We start from the raw sequence: 22,709 nt of genomic DNA, 5'->3' as shown, positions 1-22,709 counted from the left end.
AATGGGTTTCATTTTGACATGTCCTTGTATGGACATAGTGCATCTTGATCAGTGTCACCCCTTTTACTCTTCTCCCTCTTCCCGTTTATCCCATCCCCACCCATCTCTTCATTTCCTAGTGCCATTTTCACATATGTACACTGAGTATGTTCATTTGTTTTGAAACGTATTTCTTTACTGTCTCTCCAACTAGAATCTTCATGAGGATACATTTTCTATATGTTCATTGATATTATTTTCAGTGACTACAACAGTACTCTGTATAGGTTGGTGCAACAGTTTTTTTTTTTTTTTAAAGAGTGTCTCTCCCTATGTAGTCCCAGACTACACTAAGAGCCTTGAGCTCTTAGTCCTTTTGCCTTAGCCTTCCATGTACTGGGATTATAATTGTGGATTACTGTGCCTGGCTTATAGTTTTATATTTGGAAATTTCTCATTAGTTGTATTTTATTGAAAAATCTCATTGTTGATTTTGAGATGTATGCTGCAGGCATCAAGTAATCCTTCTAAAAGTAGGATTTCAAAACATCAGAGCAGCACTGGTGTGTGTTTTAATACAGGACTTGGTCTTCCACCTATCATGATCTTTCTTTGTTTAAACTTAGCAAGTGTATAGAATCATATGTCGTTCTTTCCCTCCCTCCCCCTCCCTCCCTTCCCCTCCCTCCCTTCCACTTGCTTGCTTTTATCAATATAAAGAAGTTGGGGAAATTGAACTCTAATATTTTTTCTGTGCTATTTTTGTAAGCTGCTTTGGGAATTAGGTATATATATACACACATATATGTATATATTCTTAATATATAATAATATGTATATTAATATATAAAATATATCCATGTATGTATGTATCTATCTATCTATGAACTCAGGGCCTGGGCACTGTCTTTGAGCTTTTGTGCTCAAGGCTAGTGCTCTAATACTTGAACCACACCTCTATGCCTGGCTTTTTGGTGGTTAGTTGGTGATAAGAGTCTCGTGGACTTTCTTGTTCTGCCAAGCTTTGAATATGACCCTTGAATCTCATCCTCCAGAGTAGCTAAGATCATAGGCATGAGCCACCAGTGCCCAGCTTTGGGGATACATTTAGTGCAGTTAGTCCAGACCTCTAATGTGAAAAACAGTAACATTTGTATGTAGTGAAAATATCTTTAGAAAATCAGAGGTGAAAGTATTTCTAGAACTGTTAAACTATAAAGTATCCTTAAACAAACCCTCAGCATACAGTGGCTCAGGAGCTGAGATGTGTATTTAAAATATCTGATGACCTATTAAAAAAACTGGATTAAGTGGGATTTGCAGACCTAGAGGCATATCTGACTTCTTGTTGCTTGAGAGCTCCCTTTAAAAAAAATTTGGGTGCCAGTCTTGGGGCTTGAACTAAGGGCCTGGATGCTGTCCCTGAGCTTTTGTGCTCAGGGTTAACGCTGCTCTCCTACTTCAGCCACAGTCTTATGAGCACATTTTTTTTTTTAACTTTCATTGCTTAGCTTTTCCTTACATATTTAAATGATGTGATTTTGTTCCAAACAGCTCTACTGTTCTGTCAGGATAGGATGCACATGTGACACTTCCTCCCTCTCTTTTATCTCTGGAAATACAGAAGATTAGAGGAATTGATGATCATGTCCATTTGCTGGTTGAAGGGCCTGCTCCATGTAAATTAGAACCAGACAGTTGTACCATGAGGAGCACAGGTTCATGGGGTGTGTGCCATGCAAAGAATTATGGGAGGGAGGAAGGAAACAGCCTGAGCTCAAGATCTATTGCATCCAAGGACAAAGAACGACACCTGTGGACAGGAAGGACAGAGACGCAGAAATATAGCACTGCCCTACACACAGCAAACACACGTGAACTTGACCACATGGGCTTAATCAACTGCAGCTGGGCTGAGATAAACAAGTGCTAAGAAACCTGTTGGAAGAGGCCAGGGCTGGAGCTAGCGCATTGCTGAAGTAATTGGAGCCAGGTGCGCTAGCCTGGCACATTGCTGTTTTGGAGGTGAGAATTTGGCGAAGTCTGAAATAGGGATGTGGTTTGGCTAGTTGTGGGAGGCAGAATTTTCCAAGACTAGAAGAGACTGGTAAATAACACAAGAGTCGGGTTGAGGAGTGTGAGGTGTGTTGAGGACAGCCAGTACCTTGGCAGCTATGACAGTGTTCGGGGTGCTTGTTGAGAACAGTAGGTATTCAGCAGTTCAGCAAAACCAGCGGAATCGATGCCATCTTTAATGCTGGGAGGGTCACTTGATGGCTAAAGAAGGGGGGGTTATTAGATCTCTGAGTGTTCATGTTTGTTCCCCAACTTCCCAAGTATAGATTTGGAAAAGCCTCTAGCTTTCTCTCACCATCTATCAGGTGACCCCTGCAGTCTGGAAAACTGATTGTTCTAGCACATCTGTGATGGTGGTTTTCTGGGAGTGGGAATATACTCCAGGGCACAGAAATGGTGGAATTTGGGCTGGGGATATAGCCTAGTGGCAAGAGTGCCTGCCTCGGATACACGAGGCCCTAGGTTCGATTCCCCAGCACCACATATACAGAAAACAGCCAGAAGCGGCGCTGTGGCTCAAATGGCAGAGTGCTAGCCTTGAGCGGGAAGAAGCCAGGGACAGTGCTCAGGCCCTGAGTCCAAGGCCCAGGACTGGCCAAAAAAAAAAAGAAATGGTGGAATTTCTCTTCAGAAATGTGGCATTAGGGGCAGGGGTGGGATGGAACCTGGAGCTCCAGACCAGGGCCTGTGTAGTTTGGCAGTGGAAATTGAGGCTGAGAGAAGTGAAATGTTCTACTCAAAGTGACCGGCTAGGTAATTGGCAGAAACCAACTGGCTTTTGTGTGGCTCGTTGGATGGGGGGTGACATAGGCAGTGTGAGGGGGCAGAGGACAAGATGGGCTTTCCCAAAGCATGGATATCTATTTTGTTTTGCGATCATTAAGTCATTATTTGTGAAGCATGTGTTGTGTGGCACAAGTTCAGTCCCTAGCAGCCCTGACTCCTTTTACCTTGAGAACTTGCCATGGGCAACATGGATGCAACAGAGTTCTCCCCTGCGCCTGCTCTGTTTAGGTCAGTGTAGCCCCCATTTTTCTTAAATGTGGCTTAAAGGTTGCTGTGGGTGATATTTGTTGACTTAATCATATTGGAGGTAAGTCTTTGAATTGCAGTAAAACAGCCATCTGGTAAGAATTAAATGTGAGTAGCTGAGTTGACTTCTATTGGTGAAGAGATGAGAACAAGGGACAGGTTGGGGTGCCCTGCTATTAACGAAAGCCCTATTCTGTACAAACAACTCTCTTTACTGAATTATTGGTGCCAAAATATTACCAAATAGCTTGGAAACAGGTTAATGTTTTGCCTTGTAGGGGAAAAAAGAGATCATGGAGTTGAATTTGGAAGCAATCTTGGAAAATGTTTCAATAAAATGATCTATCATTCACATGCCCCCAAATTCAGCATTGTAAGGCTTCTGCTGGCGGGATCAGGTGAACTTTGAAATATATTATGACTTGATCTTGAATTCTTGCATATTTTGAGGGAGGCTGAAAGCTGGTTATTTTTGTCTTATTGGCAGTGACCTTTCATCAGGAGATAGGCTTTAAAGAGAAGCCAGTAGGCTTTCTGGTTTGTTTCCCCTTCAATTTTATAAAAGTGTAAATGACAAGATCCTGTGGATTACTCCCTTATGTCAGTTGGTTTATCCTTCTTCCTCTATCTTTCATAGATGAGTTCATTGAGTCCTCTATCAAGTATGTGTTTATGTGGCATGCACTGTTCTGAAATTAGTGACATGGTGATACATCTACCCCTTCCTGGTGGTTTTGAAGATGGTGGGTCTCTGGGTATTCAAGAAGAGGGTGCTTAGGAAAGGCTTTATATAAAAACCAGAAACTTCTGAACTCAGGCAACAACAAATGCTGGAGGGGATGCGGGGAAAGAGGAACCCTTCTCCACTGTTGGTGGGAGTGCAAATTAGCACAACCACTTTGGAGAACAGTATGGGGGTTCCTCAAGAAGCTCAGTATAGACCTACCCTATGACCCAGCCATACAACTCCTAGGCATCTATCCTGAACAACAGGTCTCAGTATATCCAAAAGACATCTGCACAACCATGTTTATCGCTGCACAATTCACAATAGCCAAAATATGGAAACAACCCAGATGCCCCTCTACAGATGAATGGATCCAAAAAATGTGGTACCTATATACAATGGAATACTACATAGCAATTAGAAATGATAAAATATTGGTATTCACAGGGAAATGGTCAGAACTTGAACAAATAATGTTGAGTGAGACAAGCCTACAACACAGAGAACAAAGGGGCATGGTCTCCTTGATATATGACTGTTAGGGTGGTGGTGGGTGGGGGGACAGTAGAGACCAGGTCTGCAAAACAAAAAACTTCTTTTTTTTCCTCCTTATTTATTGTCAAAGTGATGTACAGAGAGGTTACAGTTTCATATGTTAGGCATTGGATACATTTCTTGTACTGTTTGTTACCTCCTCTCTCATTTCCCCCCTCCACCCTCCCCCTTTCCCTTTCCCCCCATGAATTCTTCAGTTGTTAACAAACAACTTTTTGTCAAATGGTATTTCCACAGGTTTGGGTCAGCGACCTTACATTATGTATCTAAAACCAAACAACTACTAAACATAAAAAGGTCTAAAATAGACCTCTCAGTGGATCACAGTAGCTCAACAGCTATGTATATATGATCATATAAGACAAGGATAAGCAAACTCTATTGTTGACGTTATAGTTAAAGTTCTAGATGAATTTCCTTTGGCATACGCCATGTGGCTACTGTATATGATTTTGGTACACTGGGTATTGTATATATGCCTACCTGATCTAGGAAAGAAAAATGAGAATGTAAGATATCACAAGAAATGTACTCACTGCCCTATTATGTAACTGTACTCCTTTTGCACAATACCTTGTCAACAAAATTTAATTAATAAAAACAACAACCACAACAAAAAACACCCAAAACCAGAAACTGAGCCTTATAAACGATCAAACAGTGGGAGAGCTAGGGAGAAGTAGTCAGGGAAAGGGAGGTCGGATCCTTGTGAGATGCTTGCTTTAACCGAGAACTGCCTTTGTCCGTCTTCAGGATTGATGCCACTTATCTGATGAGTGTAGAACCACTATCACCGTTCTCATATCTTGTTTTGATATCTTGGAAGCTACATAGCTCAATAAAAAAAAAACAGAAAAAAATAGTTTTCCCTAAATTCAGTAGAAATTATTTCTCTCTCTTGTCAAAAAGTGTATCTAAAAGAAATTAGCCAAACTGAATAAGTGAACTTGTCAAGACTATTATCCTGTCAACACTACCTGCTTTAAATAATAAGGTAAAGTGATGGCTTAACCTTAGGATTAACTCAGAGTCTTGCATGCTTTCTTTGCTTTTGCCAAACATAAAAGTCAGGAGGGCTTATATTGCCCCAGAGAAAGAAAAGAAGTGAAAAGAAAAGAAAAGAAAAGAAGGAAGGAAGGAGGCTGGAAGGAAAGAAGGGAAAGGAAGAAGCTGCAACAAGTTCACACTGGTCTGAAAAATGAGCTAAATTCATTTCAGTATATATCACTTGTTGAAAGGAGAAAGATCTGCTTTGTTCCCCTCTATTCACTTTGGCAGATTAAATTAAACTTTTGTCAATTGTTCCTTGTGTTTATACAAAGTATTTAGTGTGTTCTGTCATTTATGACATTTACAACTCAGTTACCTCAGCCCATTCTTTCTTTGTAGTTCAGAAAAAAAACCTTTAAAGCTAGCAGTGGTTGTGCATTTGATTTAGCCCTTTATCGATGGTGATGGAGAAGCTGAAAGTAAGATACTTTAGCAAAACTCCCACCCTCTCTCCTTTCCCCCTTCCTCCTCTATCTCTAATTCTTCCCTCCCTCCTTTTCTCCCTTCCTCCCTCTTTTCTTTCTTTCCTTCCTTCCTTCCCTCCTTCCCTCCCTTCCCTCTCCCTTCTTCCTCCCTTCTCCCCTCCCTCCCTCCTTTCCTCCCTTTCCCCTTCCTCCCTTCCCCTGCCCCTCCCTCCCACCCTCCCTCCCTCCCTCCCTCCCTTCCTTCCTCCCTCCCTCCCTCCCTCCCTCCCTCCCTCTGTCCCTCCCTCTGTCCCTCTGTCCCTCTGTCCCTCTGTCCCTCCCTCCCTCCCTCCCTCCCTCCCTCCCTCCCCCCTCCCTCCCTCCCTCCCTTCCTTCCTTCCTTCCTTCCTTCCTTCCTTCCTTCCTTCCTTCCTTCCTTCCTTCCTTCCTTCCTTCCTTCCTTCCTTCCTTCCTGTGATGCTAGGAATCTTACATTAGAAAGAAATAAAATTAGAGAGCACCAGTATTTTGGTTTATGATGAAAATGAATTTCCATCTTCTTCTCAGGCAAGGAAAGAGAACTTTTTCTCACTAAGGGCAAAAATAAGCGATTCTTTCCAGGAAACCAGACAGTCTTATTTTTATTCTCCAACAGTTCACTACCAACTCTCTTAGGATCTGTTTTGGAATATGAGGTGTAATGAGATTATGACTCCAGATTGTCTCAAGCATGCACAGGAAATATGAGTCACTTATTGTGATGTCTTGGTTGAGATTTAGGAGGGAAGGCATCTCAGAAAGACACTGTGCAGTAAAGTGGGGTGACCTTGTTTGCAGGTTAGAGATATAAGGTTCCATAAAGGCCTTAGCTAGTCTTTCTTGCATCATGGAGAATTTTAACAAGCAAGGCATTAGGGATTTTTAAAAAGTATTATTATTATTTTTAGTTGATTTACTTATTCTCAAAGTGATGTACAGAGGGATTACAGTTTCATACATAAGGCAGTGGGTATATTTCTTATCAAACTTGTTACCCCCTCCCTCATTTTTCTTCCCCTTCCTCCCTCCCCAACCCCTCTGTCCCCCCCACCCCTGAGTTGTACAGTTGGTTTATAGCATATTGTTTTGTAAGTATTGTTGTTGCATTGGTTCACCTTTTACCCTTGATGTTCCCCTTCCCTCCCCTAGTTCAGATAAACGTATATACAATACCCAGGGTACCAAGATCAGTTACAGTGATATCAGGTAAAGCCATGGGGAAGAAAGACAATAGAAAATGGCAAAATTTCACATGGTATGTTGAACATAACAACAATGACAAACCACTTATTTCCATAACTTGGAGTTCATTTTGCTTAGCATTATTGTATCTGTTCATATGTACATAGCTATTGAGCTATTGTGATCTTCTGCTAGGCCTATCCTAGATGTGTACTAATTATTACCAATGAGGGAAACCATAGAGTCTATGTTTCTTTGGATCTGGCTCACTTCACGTAATATGATTTTTTTCCAAGTCTTTCCATTTCCTTATGAATGGAGCAATGTTATTCTTTCTGATAGAGACATAGAATTCCATTGTATATATGTACCACTTTTTTTGGTCTATTCATCTACTGAGGGGAATCTGGGTTGGTTCCGTATTTTATCTATGGCAAATTGTGCTGCTATGAATATAGTTGTGCTGGTGGCTTTAGTGTGATCCTGCTTGTAATCTTTTGGGTAGATGCCCAAAAGCAGGGCTGCTGGGTCAAAGGGGAGTTCTATGTTTAGCCTTTTGAGGAACCTCTCTATACTCCTTTCCAGAGTGGCTGAATTAAAAAGTATTATTATTAAGTGGTTGTGTGAAGAAGTTCCAATTCCACAAGTCATGTTATGAGTGCATCTTGATCTGTATGACCCTTTCTATCGTTCTTCCTATTTTCCCACTTAGCTTTAGGGATTTTTGCATAGAACATTATAACCAGGACTAGAGTTACCAGGCCCCATGAGATAGTCCTTGTAGAATTGTTCAAGGTTTACAGCTCACATGGTTGATTTATCAACTGTTTTTCAGTAGAGAATACCCATCACTCACCAAATATTTTGTAAGAGCTTATAATTTGGGAGTAAAGCCAGGAACCCCAAATCCCCAAGTCTAGGAGATTTGAGGTTGAAGATTGCAGTTTCATTTGTTCACTTTGTGGAGATATTCCCTGGTGATTCAGTAATCATCTAAAAGAGCACCATAGAAGACTTGGAATAAGGTCCTGTATAACGTGCTTTTTCGAAACTCTCTTATCTCTATTAATGACATCTATTCCTTTGGGCAAGTTGGTCAGATGACCAAGTATGAGTTAACGAATTGCAATGATTAAGTGGTTCTATGCCAGAAGTTAATGTCCTTGTTGTTTCTCAGGAGGGGTGCCTTAGACTGTATCTCTGAAAAGTAAATTGTGTTATATGTGACCTTGTATTGTTCAGCTGCTTTCAGCGATTAGGTGTGCTTGGCTTTCAAGGATGTGGCGAAATCTATACATCTATATGTCTTCTTTTTTTCTTCTTCCTTTTTATTTTTTCGAGACAGAGTCTTCTGTGTAGTCCAATTAACCTCAAACTCTCCATCTCCTACTTCAGCCTCCTAAGTGCTAGAATTATAGTCATGCATCACCACACCCTTTTTATATCCAGATGTCTTTTTGCCCCCATGCAGCCATGAACTTCAAGAGAACAAGTTTGCATCTGATTCACTCTTGCATCCTTTTATTACTTAGTGCTATTTCCCAAATTTAAGTTCGTATGTCTCCCATCACATTTCGTACAATAGTCGTACACAACCTGTATGATTATTTAGCTGATCTTAAAATTAGAGTTTCACCCTCAACATTCAAGACTCATTAAACTACATACATAGACTGTATAGCTTTTTATTCCCAGCCCTTTTTTTTTTTTTGGCCAGTCCTGGGGCTTGGACTCAGGGCCTGAGCACTGTCCCTGGCTTCTTTTTGCTCAAGGCTAGCACTCTGCCACTTGAGCCACAGCGCCACTTCTGGCCGTTTTCTATATATGTGGTGCTGGGGAATCGAACCCAGGGCTTCATGTATGTGAGGCAAGCACTCTTGCCACTAGGCCATATTCCCAGCCCAGACTGTATAGCTTTTTAAATGACTAGGAATCTTAACATTTGGGGGAAGATTGGCTTAACAGCATGTCTTATTCATATCAATCATTCAGTAGCTACAGAATTATATAAATGTCTGACACATGTAAAATAAGAATCCTTCTTTGCTAGCTTAGTGATGTCATACTTGCAACCTGGAAATAAAATGGGGAAGCCAGCAGAAACCAGCAAGATTTTAAGCTGAGCCATTGGTTCCTGTCTGTGAAGCCCTTTAGGTGTTAGACATAGCTAATTACTTCCTGGTACATGGCAAATGGCTGGCATGGCAAGGCCAAGGAACAATAAATTCCATGGCTTGCAACCCCTTGCTGCTTCACTGCACATCCTGCTGAAATTCCAGTCATAGTGTACTTGGTCTTTCTGCCAGAGAGATTCACAATCAGCGTTGGACAGGGGTTGGGGCCTACAGACAGGAACCTGGTAGGTGTGTGTATGTGACACATAGTTCTATTGAATTTCTGAATGTTTTCTGCTCAGGGTACTTTGGATGACAGATTTCTTTCTACCCTTAAATAGACTTGTATTTGGTTGTTGTGGTGGTGGTTATTTATTTTATTATATTGGTGCTGGGGCTTGAACTCAGGGCCTGGGCACTGTCCCTTAGCTTTTTTGCTCAAGGTGAAATTGGAGATAAGAGTCTCACGAGTAATTCTTTTTTTTTTCAAATTTTTTTCAATTTTTTTATTATCTCTCACAGGCAATTCTCAGATCTCAGCCTCCTGAGTAGCTGATGCCCAGATAAAGTGTTCTTTATGAGTGCCTTGTAATAACAATGCTACCACTATAGTTAAGGCCTAAGGATTTTTTTCTATAAATTCTTTCTGATGGAAATTATATATTTTTCTCTTCTACTTTTTGAGAATGTTGGAATGTTAAAAATGTTTGAGATTTTTTTCTGTATATTTTAAGTACTAGCTAATTGACGTAGTTCATAATGAAATTAAACTTACTAATAAAACTCAAGGGCTTTTAGAAATCCATGAAGACATTTCCTCTTTCTAAGTTGGTATAGTTTGTAGTTGCCGTTTCTGATAATTCCTGTTTAAACTATAGTTTATGTAGCAGATCAGAGACACTAAGACACACGCCATTTTTCCATTTAATGTCTAATAAGGTTTGGGTGCTTTTTTTTTCTTCTTAATGTGGTAGGAACTCGTCCATGTAAGGTCAGCCTGGGATACAGTCCAATCAGAAAAATTACCTATTAGTATTATTATTTTCCTTTTAATCCAGGGTTGGGATCAAGAGCTATTCTGTGTGGGCAGGGTACCTTGATCTCATGGTATACATTTTCACCCTGGTCTACTCTTAGAGCAAATTTGAAATGGTTGTTTTGGAAAATGAGCTATGGATTTCTCTCTAGACCTTCACACAGGGGCAGGCAGTTTGCTGCCTAGCAAATCCTTGGCACCCCCTGTGCATCTTTCATAATAGAACCTTGAAGCCTTGAAATCGGCACAACAAAATGGTGCTTGAGGGGCCATGTTTACTTTGATCATCTTTCAACATTGGTGCCCCAGCTTTTTCACGGAGTACAAATTGCTTTAGCAGAGTCATGGGGCTGAGGCCCATGGTCTGTTTTTGTAGTCTGGTTGCTGTGGTAATTCGTAGCCTTCCATGAAACTCTTCATCTCCTGGGAAACAAAAACCTTCACAGCTGTCTCAGTCTTTTTTGGTGTTATATCTGGTGGAGGTCTTCACCAAGCTGGTGGCATGCCAAGCCATCAGTTCCTGTCAACAAATAATGTGGAAAACAGTGTGGTTCATTCAGGATACATTGTATTTTAAAATTAACAGTTCCTTATTCCTCTCCCAAATCATAGAGGGCCTTTGAAGCATCTCCAAGTCTGGCTGAAGACAGAGTTAAGTGAGCCCTGGAAACATTGCTGGTCTGGATAAAGAGCTGAGGAAGATCTGAGAGAAGGGCAGGGAAGTTTATGGAGTTGCCATGTTTGAAAGAAGGAAGGAAGGCTGGAGAAGGGAAGAGGGTTCAGGAAAAGGATGAGGGTTGAGTCGGGCAGATTGGTGTTTGGTGGACCATGAGGAAAGCTTCTGCTTCAGCTTGAAGGACAGCATAGACAAAAGAGAACCCATATGAACCAAGGGATAGAGAGTACAAAGCCCCGAGTTCAAGCCCCAGTACTGGCACAGAATATAAACAAGAAAGAGAGTAGACTTAAGAATAGCTAACAAAGAATATTTACTATGTGTTCTGGCATTCTAACTGCTTTATGCAAATGACATTCTTAATCCTCTGACATCTACAGGGATGGGTACAATTATTATACACCTGTTATCTTCATATTAAAACCAGTGGACAGATGCTTATCGCATCTTCACATACTCAAGGCCTCAGGACTGGTAAGGGGAGAGCTGAGATTCTAGTCTAGAGTGCGGCTCTGACTCACTGTGTTTCACTATCTGCCTGTTATTTAGAAAGGAAGACAGAGCGACCCAAAGGATTGTGTGACAGGAAATGATGACCAACTTGAAGGAGAAAAATGTAGCTCATGGAAGAGATTAAGTTTTGCTTTTAGATGATTTGTGGATTCATTTATTCACTCATTACATGTTTTTATATGTATTAGACAAAGCTTTAAGATAATTAAAAAATCCCAAGTCCCAGCCTCTCTTGTATCCATCAGTTTTCTGTCACTATAATGAAACACTTGAGATCATCAATTATAAAGAGAAAAAATTTACTCTGGCTCCCCATTTTGAAGATTCCAGTTCTTGATGGAGCCTGTGGCAAAGTAGTACAGTGTGGCTGTAGTGCATGATGAGACAAAGGCAGAGAGAGAGAGAGAGACAGAGACAGAGACAGAGACACACAGAAAGAGAGACAGAGAGAGAACAGGGTTCCATAATCTCCCTGAGGACACCCCCCCAATGACCTAAGGACCTCCCACCAGGCCCCACCTACTAAAGGTCCACAGTGCCTCCCATAGTGCCACCCTAGAAGCCAAGCCTTTGGGCCTTTGGGAGACGTTCAGCATCGGAGCTGTGTAGCACTTGCTGTGAGTAGTTTCAATGTGCCGAATTAACACGAGGCAGCTGTTTAGTGACAGTGGAAGATAAGAGTCAACAGAACGAAGGTCAGGAAGAGCATTGGTGGAAGGAACTTCCTTTGAGGATCATTGATGGCTCAAAGAGCCTTTTTTTGGTGGTGGTGGGGATACCTGTGTTTCAGACTGGCCTCGAACTCACTGTGGCCTCACACTTGCCATCCTCCTGCTTCAGCCTCACAAGGGCTAGGATTGCAGGCACACAGTACCGTGTCCAGCATACACGCAGTCCTCTTTTGGAGCATAGTATTTTTTTCCCATGAGATCAAAATTGATCTTACATGAAAATATGAAACTAGGGGCTGGGAATATGGCCTAGTGGCAAGAGTGCTTGACTCATATACATGAAGCCCTGGGTTCGATTCCCCAGCACCACATATATATAAAATGGCCGGAGGTGGTGCTGTGGCTCAAGTGGCAGAGTGCTAGCCTTGAGCAAAAAGAAGCCAGGGACAGTGCTCAGGCCCTGAGTTCAAGGCCCAGGACTGGCAGCAAAAAAAAAAAAAATGAAACTAATTAAATACATTACTACCAACTTCCACTTTTCTGAGAAGTCTAATTCGACAAGTTTGTATATAGATCTTCCAAATGAGGGCCAGGCAGTATTGTCCATACACAGCTGTGGTAGAGGTGGGCTCCAGAGTAATGAATGGAGAATGCTTCAGAAGGGAAAGGATTGGAAAAGCCTCCAGGACATTGACAGTCCTAGGAGAAGAGTGATACCTTGCCTGTCACTAAGTCCCATAGTGTCTCATATGTCCCACTGTGCTCAACTATGGGGCAAACATATTATACATACTAACTTCATACATGTGCACTTTTAAATTCCACATAATCATTCCAAAAGGTAGGTGCTATTATATTGTTATTCAAGGAAAAAAAACCAGAAACAACAACAACAACAACAAACAACAACATGAGAATAGTGGCCAAGAGAGGTCAAGGAACTTTTCGGAGGTCACACATGGCTCAGGGAATTCATGAAACAGGTGCTTGACACCAGGGGTCTTGTGCCTGCATCTACATTGTCCTTCACTGTCCTGTTGATGGCCAGGATCCCACTTTCAGGGATAAAATGAAAGACAGTTCACTGGGTGCAAAGGCCTTCTGAGTAGCTAGAGGCTAGAGTGAGACCCTCAGCTCAACATTTGGTGCCCATTCTCCTAAGACAAAGGGTTGATTCCCATTTTATCCATTCCTTGGGAACCTCTGTGGCAGGGGGAAAATCAACAGAAGAAGAAACAAGAATACAACTTTGCTACTTGTTAACTCTGGTTAGAAAGTCTGTTTGCTTAAGGAAGTGGAAACAGCATAGGCACTATTGACCTTATTGGGTGTCTTTCATTCTAAGGGCATTTTAGAATATTGTCCTGCAAGGGGCTGGAAAATGTCATTGTTTCTCTTTCTTTGAAGTACTACACATTTCCTTATACTTTATGTTGACAAAGAATTATGTTTCCATCAAATTGAAATTATTTAACCTCAGCAGTCCTGTGTGATTGGTTCAGAGGGAAATTTGATTTAATATTTTAAGAAGCATAACAGCTTTGCTCAAAGCTAGTTCTAATCTCAGAATCTGGACTTTGAAGCAAGAGGCAAGCAATTCCCTTAGAGTCACATTTTTCCAGCTCTGGCCAGCTGTGACCCTAGCCTACTACCACAGCTTCCTAAACTCCTCATGAACTATTAAAGAACCATCTTCACTTCCACAGTAGATTTCGGTCACTTTCTCTTGACATAGTTACTGTGGAGAAATATTCTCAAGGACGCTACCAAATATATGGATTTTCTAAAAAAAAAAAAAAATAAATAAAAATGTAGGAAACACTTTGGGGAAGAAATGAAGATGGGCAGTAGGTAAAGAGATTCTGCAAGTTAGCTTAAGGAAAGTGTCCCAGAAGGAAGTCAGAATTTCTAGCTTCTAATATCACAAGAGGTCTTGAGCTTATACTTGGTTTGTTATATTTTCCCTAAAATATCTCTGGTAACTGGCCATCCAGTCCAACTAAGTAGTTCAGAACCACTGGTGAGAAACAAGACAATTTATCATGGTGACAGATTTTAGTCTGTTTTCCTAATGGAAATTTGGATCTAATTTGTCTTGTCCAAGAGATCTATCCAGACAAAGCTGCTCGCTGCCTCTCCTCCTCCTGACTCACTTTTCTCTCTCTATACCCTGAGCACATCGCAGCCCCAGGGGACGCTGAGCAAACTGGGGATGACGTGTTGCTTAGCCTCCTGTCCCTCCTTTTTTTTTTTTTTTTTTTTGTCCCTATATCCAAAGTACTGGGGTTTGAGCTCAGGGCCTGTGGTACTTGCCAGGCAGGCCCTCTACCACTTGATCACTTGATTGAGGGTCTCATCTGCATTGTTTTTGAGATAGGGTCTCACTTCCTTCCCTGGGACCAGCCTGGACTAAGATCCTCCTTTTTAGGTTCCTCATAAGCAGTCATGACAGGAGTGATTCCACACTCAGCCTGCCTCTTCTGATGAATTGGGGAAAGGGCCCAGTAAATCTCATGAACGTTTTGGTCTTGGCTAGCCTCAAACCTCAGTCCTCCTGATCTCAGCCTTCCAAGTATATATGTACATGGTACCCACTACTTGGCAGGTGTGTGTGTGTGTGTGTGTGTGTGTGTGTGTGTGTGTGTGTCTGTCTGTCTGTCTGTCTGTCTGTCTCTGTCTGAAACAAGAGGATCTCAAGTTCTAGACCATCCTGGATAATGTAGAAATGTTGAGACCAGCCAGAGAGAAGGAGAGGTAGAGAGACAGAGACAGAGAGAGAGAGGAAGAGAGGAATGGAGAGGTAGAGGAGAGAGAGAAGAAGGGAAGGAGGGAGGGAGAGAGAGAGAGAAAAAGAGAGAGAGAGAGAGAGAGAGAGAGAGAGATCCTGTCATAATTAAATCATTTCAAGATTGGTTTCTCCTAAAAGTCATTGTTAGGGGTCTTATCTATAAGACAGCTGTGTGTTTGTGAAGAAACCTGACTAAAACATTTTATTCATTTTAAAGTGTGTAATTCAGTGATGTTTGTATCTTCACAGTGTTGTGCAACTACCATTACTACTTAGTTCCAGAACATTTTTATCACCTCGAAGAAATTCCATGTCAATTAGCAGTAACTTCTTGTTCCCAGTTCCTTGGCCCCTTGCAAGCGCCACAGTCCTAGATATTTCATAAAAATGTAAACACACAATGTGTGACCTTTGGTGTCTGGCTTTTTTCACTTCACATAATGTTCTCACACTTCACCCATGTTACATTGTGTATCAGAACCTCTTCTCTTTTTATGGCAAAATAATATTTTAGATAGGGAAAAGCATTTTTAAATACTTCAAATCACATTTTTATAGAGATGTATTAGGGATCTTTTTTTTTCTAGTTTGAACATCACAAATAGCATTTCAGTGACTTCTATAAGTCATTTTTTGGATATTTTAAATATTCATAACGTAATCCCCATTCCTACTTCTGTTTTTTTTCTATTTTTGGTCCTAATTATTGTTCACTAACAGTATTTTCAGATTATTAGTTGGAGGCAAAAATCACAGATTGTATCAATTTTGTTAAAAATAAGAAATAGAGGGACTAGGAATGTGGCTTAGTGGTAGAGTGATTGCCTAGTATGAATGAAGCCCTAGGTTCAATTTCTCAGTACCACAGAAAAGGCTGGAAGTGGCACTGTGGCTCAATTGGTAGAGTGCTAGCCTTGAGCACAAAGAAGCCAGGGAGAGTGCTCAGGCCCTGGGTTCAAGCCTCACAACCAACCAAAAAAATAATAATAAAAAAAGGTAGAAAACCATCAGCTCTCAACTTAATAAATATTTGACTCAATTTTAAAGTAGAACTTATGAAGTAAAAACTATTTAGAATCTTCTAGAGTTTGGTAGAATTCAAAATTTCTTTTTTTATTTTTTTAGTGCTGGCAAAATGATCATTTTAGTAACCACATTTATGTGGAAGTTGGAGTCTTGCTAAGTCTTATAATTAGCCTCTAGTGATCACAGCAGTGATTCTCTTTATGTATTTCTGTTTACCACATTATGGACACATATACCAGTCTGATATCTGTCAAGATTACTGTAAGGAGCAAAAGTCATTTCTAGGCTATAAGAAGAAGTACAGGTCAAAAGGAAATAAATTTGTGTAGCACACAGATATACAGATCCTTTATTGTATATAAGTGTTATAAATAATAAAGTGATTGGAATGAGCCTTCTTATTAGGTGTAACAGGGAGGTAGCAAAAAGGGAAAGCCAGTTTTCATTTTAGCACCTGTGCAAACACTGAATTCCTTTAGTTTGTGCAGTTTCAATTTCTGTTTTGTGTTTTTTTTTAAACACATCAAGTTGCCTAATGAAACAGCTAAGATTATGGGCCTCAAAATGATAGTGGAACATTTTTATCAATTAAAAAAATCATTATTATCTAGCCTCAAGAAGCATATTTTTCAAGGATTTTTTTTTACATTTCACATACCTTAATTTGCATGATTGTTAAAGATAAAATCTCCATTTCCTTTTTAAAGTATAATTTTATTGTTATTTTTAGTAAGGTGATGTTCAGAGGGGTTACCATTTCATAACTCAGGTAATGAACATGTTTCTTTGTGTGGACAATGTCACCCCTTCTTTTTGCTTTCCTCTAGTTTCCCCTCTTATTTTTAATTAAAATATATTTTCTATTTTACCGTGTCTTGTACAAGTAACAGGACTCACATACCAGTAGTCCCACAAGGCCTGGGTATAGCAGAGGTATTTTTTCAACATATGGTCCAGCCCCCAGCACTAATTTCGGTGCTTGGACAAGTTCTCTCTCCCTCCCTTCACCTCCTCCCCATCTTCTCCCTTCCCCGCTACCATGGCCTTCCCCTCCCTTCCCCGTTTTGTGCTGGTTGGGGCTTGAACTCAGAGCCTGAGTACTGTCTCTGAGCTTTGTTGCTCAATGATGACACTCTACCAGTTGAGCCACAGCTCTACTTCTTGCTCGCTGGTTAATTGGAGATCAGAGTCTTGTGGACTTTCAGAGATTTTTTTTTTTTTTTTTGTAGCCTCATGCGTATCTAGGATTACAGATATGAGCCACCAGTGCCTGGCCCCTGTTTGCTTTTCTTGATGCCATTTTAAAGTTCAAGATTGAACTGCTTAGTGAAGTTAATGTTCTTGTGATTTTAATAACAAGATGCTCTTGTCTTTGGGGCAGAAGATCAGGACAATATGATTTCATAACCATTATTAGAGTCACATATCATTAATAATTTTTATTGATTCATCCTTGTATCTTTTCTTTTCAATCTTGTTGATTGCTTAGTAGACATTTGGCCTTGTGCTGGGCACAGGAATGCAGTGTGACTCAGTGTTTGTCCCTGAGGACTTCGCAGTGTGACAAGGGAGATGAATATCTGAACAGATCATTTGTGTTCCATGTGGAGTTCACTGGCTGTGTCTGAGAGATGGGGAAATCGCCACTGGGCGTTGCATTGGGATCTGGATGCAGATGTCTGTCTGGAAAACATGACTGTCATGTCCTTTAGGCCGGAGCCTAAGAGCTTGTGGACTATTTGGGACGTAGCTAGTCCCTAGATGTTCCCTATTGAGGAACAGTATGAACATCGCCTTCAGCATCTTCAGGATTGCCTGGGCCACTGAGGGCCCAGTGGCATTCCTGTGCCAGCCCATGCCTCTGCCCACTGTCCTTGGCGTCCCTGCCTTTCCTCCCTCAGTGGCTGAGCTGCAGGCTGCTCTGGGAAGGAAGGTCCAGGGTCTCTGAATCCCCTTGCTAGGCTCCCAGGACCCTTGCAGAGGGTCATGTCCTGTCGTGTCATAAATACTCTTCTGTTTATATGAGTTCATGTCCCTCAACCCCCCCAACCCAAATTTAGTTCCCAGTATTTTTCCAGGGCATTCAAAATAGGGAGCAAAGAAGACAAGACTTGTTTCTGCATCAATTTTCAGACTTTTAGTTTCTTTTAAAAAAAGAATTGTGTGTGTGTGTGTATGTGTATGTGTGTGTGTGTGTGTGGTTATAATATTACTTTCAGATGCTCCCAGGGAATGGAGACTGTTGTCCTTCGTTGGAAGGGGGGCGCAGTTTGGGAATCAGCTATCATCCCCCTGAGGGTCCCCCTCCGGGTCAGCCAGTAGTTATAAGACAGAGCCATCAAGGAAGAACTCTACCCCTCCATCATGGCAGTGAGAAAGTTCTGGCTCAGTGTTCTCTGTTGAGATGTGGAGGGTCAGGTGACTCTGGTGGGCCAGGAACACTGGAGATCAAGACTCCTTGATTCAGCACCAGTTAACAGACACAGAAATCCTTCAGAAATCCAGAGCAATGTAAAAATTGAAAATAAAAAATAAAATTCTTAAAAAGCTCCAGATCCATTGCTCCAAGAATAGTTCAGGAGAAGTCTTTTTATACCAATTCCCAAGTGGTGAAAGACAGGCATGTCAAATAGAAGGTCAGCTGTCAGGCTTCCTTGGACTGGACACCCTTCAAAACATGGTGGCAGCAACCATGGTCATGGCAGGATTCTTTACCATAGCTGAAGCATGGAGACAGTCCTGTCGTCCTTCAGTGGATGAGTGGATGAAGAAAATGTGGTCTAGATACACAGTGGAATTGTACTCGTGCATTAGGAAGGATAATATTACATCACTAGTAAAGAAATGGAAGGACCTGGAAGAAATTATGTAAAGTGAAGTGAGTCAGGCCTGGAGAAACAAAGGATGCATGTTTTCTCTCATATGTGAAAGATAAACTAATTTATAAATGCATGACTGAACACATACGGTGTTGTATGCAAGTGTACACAAGTATATTAACCCAAGTATGATATTTGCAGGGAAGAATTCAAGTCCTGTCAACTCCTTAGAACAATGAATTTACTGTCCAACAACATGAATACCAGGAAGCTGGTACTTGAAAGGTGTGGAGTGGGGAGCCAAGGGGAGAGAGAAAGAGGAAAGAGAGAATTCTGTCAGAATATTCAATGCATATCCTATGAAACTAGGAAAATGGAGGAGGGGTGGGATTGGGAGGGATGGGAGAGAATAATGAAAGAGGAGACATTGTTCAAGAAGTATTGTGCTTATAAACTGGTAACCCCCTAGTACAACTACTTAAAGATAATAAGACAAACAAAAGAGATGATAGCAGCAACTAACTAAATACTGCTCCCATCCCCAGAAGTCAGCTGTGTCAAGTTGGGGGGTCACATTTCAGTTCCTACAGGTCACATGGCTCACATGGAAGGCAGGTGGGAATTCAGCCATGGAACCCTACTGTCCTGAAATAGGTTTGGCTCCATAGGTCTATGTTACATACAGGTCTTGGATGGCCAAGATTCAGGATGCTGTCGATCACAACCAACATGCGCCCTTAATTCTGAAGGGGAGGGGACAGGTGATAATTAAATACAGACTAGCCTGCATGACAGTTAAATGCAGGTCTGGGATACAGGCAGGCCTGGATTAGATACGGAGTGTGGATGACTTCCTTGGCGCATGGGTCTGCAGGGCTGTTCTAAGAATCACAAAGGTGGAAATCACAAAGGCAAAGCTCAGCAAAATAAAACACCAGGAAGAGGGTACTCAAAGGGGGTGGGGTGAGGCCAAGGGGGAAGGGGTAGACAAATGAAGAGAAGAGGGGGAGATTTTAGGCAAGAATCGAAGGTATAGCCTACCAAATTAAGCAGAGGGAGTGAAAGGGTGAGCAGGGGAGGGATGGGTGAGAATGCTGAAAAGGTGACATTGATCAAGATGTATTTACTCATAAATTGCTTTATTAAGTGGCAACTCCTTTGTATAATGGCTGCAAGACAATTTTTTAAAAATCAGAAATAAAGAAGATGAGGAAAGGGGTAAGGAGGGCTGGGTGAGAATGTTGAAAGGGGTAACATTGATCAAGGTAAATTGTATTTCCAGACCACTTTGTTAAATGGCAACTCTTTTGTACAACCACTTAAAGATAATAATAAAACTAAAAGAATCACAAAGGTGGGCTGAGAATGTGGCTTAGTGGTAGAGTGCTTGCCTCATATACATGAAGCCCTGGATTTGATTCCTCAGCACCACTTATATAGAAAAAGCCAGGAGTGGCGCTGTGGCTCAAGTGATAGAGAGCTAGTCCTGAGCAAAAAGAAGCCAGGGACAGTGCTCAGGCCCTGAGTTCAAGCCCTATAACTGGCAAGAAGAAAAAAAAAGAATCACAAAGGTGGAAATGAATCATCACTTTTTAGCAACACTGGACAAATAAATGTCCCATCCTCCTGTCAGTTAAGTCGCTCACTTTGCTTTTGTTTCTGCAAACCCCAAGAGCAGAGGGTCTTTCCCTAAGAAGAAATCTTTTCACTTCTCCATGATAGGAATGTTTTACGTCTTGATGTGAATGCTGAGAAATTTAAAATAATTTTCATTTGACATCTTCCAGAAGATAGTGGGTATTCCCCACCCCTTTCTGTTCAAAGTTTGTTTTTGTAATTCATAAAGTGATTTGCAGAGTCTGAAACTGTGTTCTAGTTTTCCTTAGCAAAGATAATCCTTTGGAAATTGGGACCCTTCACCAGTAGAAGATTTGAGAACATTGTCCTTGGTGCTTCTGTGAGGGCAAGGGCTAGGACGTTCTTCCATGGCTGTCTTTTCAGCCAGAGGCTGGACTATCCAGAACTGATTTTGACTTTGGACAGCACTAGGTTTAGATTCTTCAGAAATATACCTAGAAAAAAGATTTGCTTTGAGCATCTTTTATGAAGTAACACCTAACATGTTTGTTGAAGTGCAGCCCTGAGAGACCTAATGTATTAAATGGTTGTAGAACTGATGACACCAATGAGCTTTTCTTCTGTTAGAGGAGGGATGGGTGGGGTGGGAGTGGGGAGAGGTCACAGGGAATGGGACAGGGCAGATTTTCTTGCACCTGGTCACACTACCAGGATGGACTCTTCAGCACAGTTGGAGATGACCATGCTTAGAGCTGGAACTCTTGCACTCAGCCTCATGTACCGGTATGTGTTGAAGTGGCCCCAGAAACTACATGTTCAAGTATTTTAGTTGCTGTCCATTGAGAATGTTTTCCCCTGAAAGGATGATATTGTAAGACCAGAAGTACACTTTCTAGTTTCATGAAGTGGAATAATTTTGTTTCCATTTCTACTACTAGTACTTTCCTGCTCTTCTATTTAATGGATTCTTAGTCCAGAGTTCACATGGAACCTGCTGTACAAATTTTTTTGCAATGTGGATGTTTTAGAGGTAGTCCATATTTGTATGGAATTCTCAAGTGCTTTGTGATTCCCAAAGATTGATAAGGAAGCCTTTGATATAGAGACTCGTCATGGCCCCTTGATTTGTACCCACACCCATAGTCCCATTTGCCTTCACAGTTCATGTCACATCTATGTTCAATTAGTTCCTTATTGCTTTTAAAGTCCATAGGCTAAGCTGTTGTATGTATTTATATGTATAAATTTGATGAAGTTTGTTTAAGCTACTTCTTGGATTTCTAAGTCATAAATTGTTGGATACCACTTAAATATATATATGTATATATATACACACACACATACATACATACATACATACATACATACATACATACATGTTTTTTTTTTTCTTTGCCTCAGCTCTAGACTTTAGACCACAATCATTGGACAATCTATGACAAACTTCAGTCGGATATTCTTATTTGTGACTGTTGTCTTCTGAGCTATAGTTGATCCTGGGTTTTTGTGTGGTTTTGTTGTTATTTGTTTTTTCTGTGCAAGTTCTGGGACTTAATCTCAGGGCCTGGGCACTGTCCTTGAGCTTTTATGCTCAAGGCTAGCTATCACTCTGCACTTGAGCCACATGTTCACTTCCAACTCTTTAGAAGTTCATTAGAGATAAGAGTCTCACAGACTTTCCTGCCCTTCCTGGCTTCTAATGGCATCCTGAGATTTCAGCCTCCTAAGTAGCTAGGATTACAGGCATGAGCCACCGGCACCTACATTGATCCTATTTTCTTTTTGCATCTTTTCTTCTTTTTCATCCTAAGAGAACTTGGGGAACTTAGACAGGAATTCTTTGAAATAGACTGGGTATACATTCCCCACATTCCTGGAAACTCACTTCTTTCTTGGTAGTTGTTGGTTGTCTTCTTTCTCTCCTTCAACAAGATTTAAGAAGCCCAGGAAGTATAGAAGAGGTAAGTTTGGGGGAGGGGGGGATTAAGTGAGCAAGTCTTTGTAGGACTCTTTGTCCCTGCCAAATGGTCCTAAAAAAAGTATTTTTCTTTCAATTTCCCAATCGTAGTGTGAATTCTTCTTTGCCAAGTGGCTTTTGGGGATTTGCCTAGGTCACGTGTGCCAGAGTCAGAGCTTCATCTTGGCTAGACACTACCACATATTGAAGAGAGCCGTTTCCAAGCTCAGAGCTGAGACTTCTAGAAATCTTCTCTTGATTTACTGAGCCAGGCTTTGACACTTTAGGCCATCTGGAAAATTTTGGACCTGAGCATTAATATCTGTTTCATACATCTCATTTCATAAGCTTTTTATTTTTAAAGAAATTCTTGCTCATTTGAGATATGTTCTTCATTTATTTTCTGTTATGCCTTTGGATCAAATGCGTATCTGATTGATATGTATCTTTATGAGAAAAAAATGGTAAACTGGAGGACTGCAAAGAA

At 41.1% G+C, this 22,709-nt stretch overlaps 1 protein-coding gene and 1 long non-coding RNA gene across 2 annotated transcripts in view; both read left to right on the top strand.

Annotated features, from left to right (window-relative positions):
* The window catches only part of Tgfbr3 (transforming growth factor beta receptor 3), a 182,504-nt gene that overhangs the window by 76,741 nt on the left and 83,054 nt on the right, over nt 1-22,709 (top strand).
* LOC125355538 lies at nt 1,363-21,121 on the top strand. The gene is made up of 3 exons (XR_007211675.1): nt 1,363-2,288; nt 6,453-6,455; nt 21,110-21,121. It is a non-coding gene; the product is annotated as an uncharacterized LOC125355538 (long non-coding RNA).

This window comes from Perognathus longimembris, chromosome 7 (genome assembly GCF_023159225.1).
Source record: "Perognathus longimembris pacificus isolate PPM17 chromosome 7, ASM2315922v1, whole genome shotgun sequence".
In the NCBI taxonomy this organism is placed as follows: Eukaryota; Metazoa; Chordata; class Mammalia; order Rodentia; family Heteromyidae; genus Perognathus; species Perognathus longimembris.
This window is presented reverse-complemented; position numbering and strand designations above follow the sequence as displayed.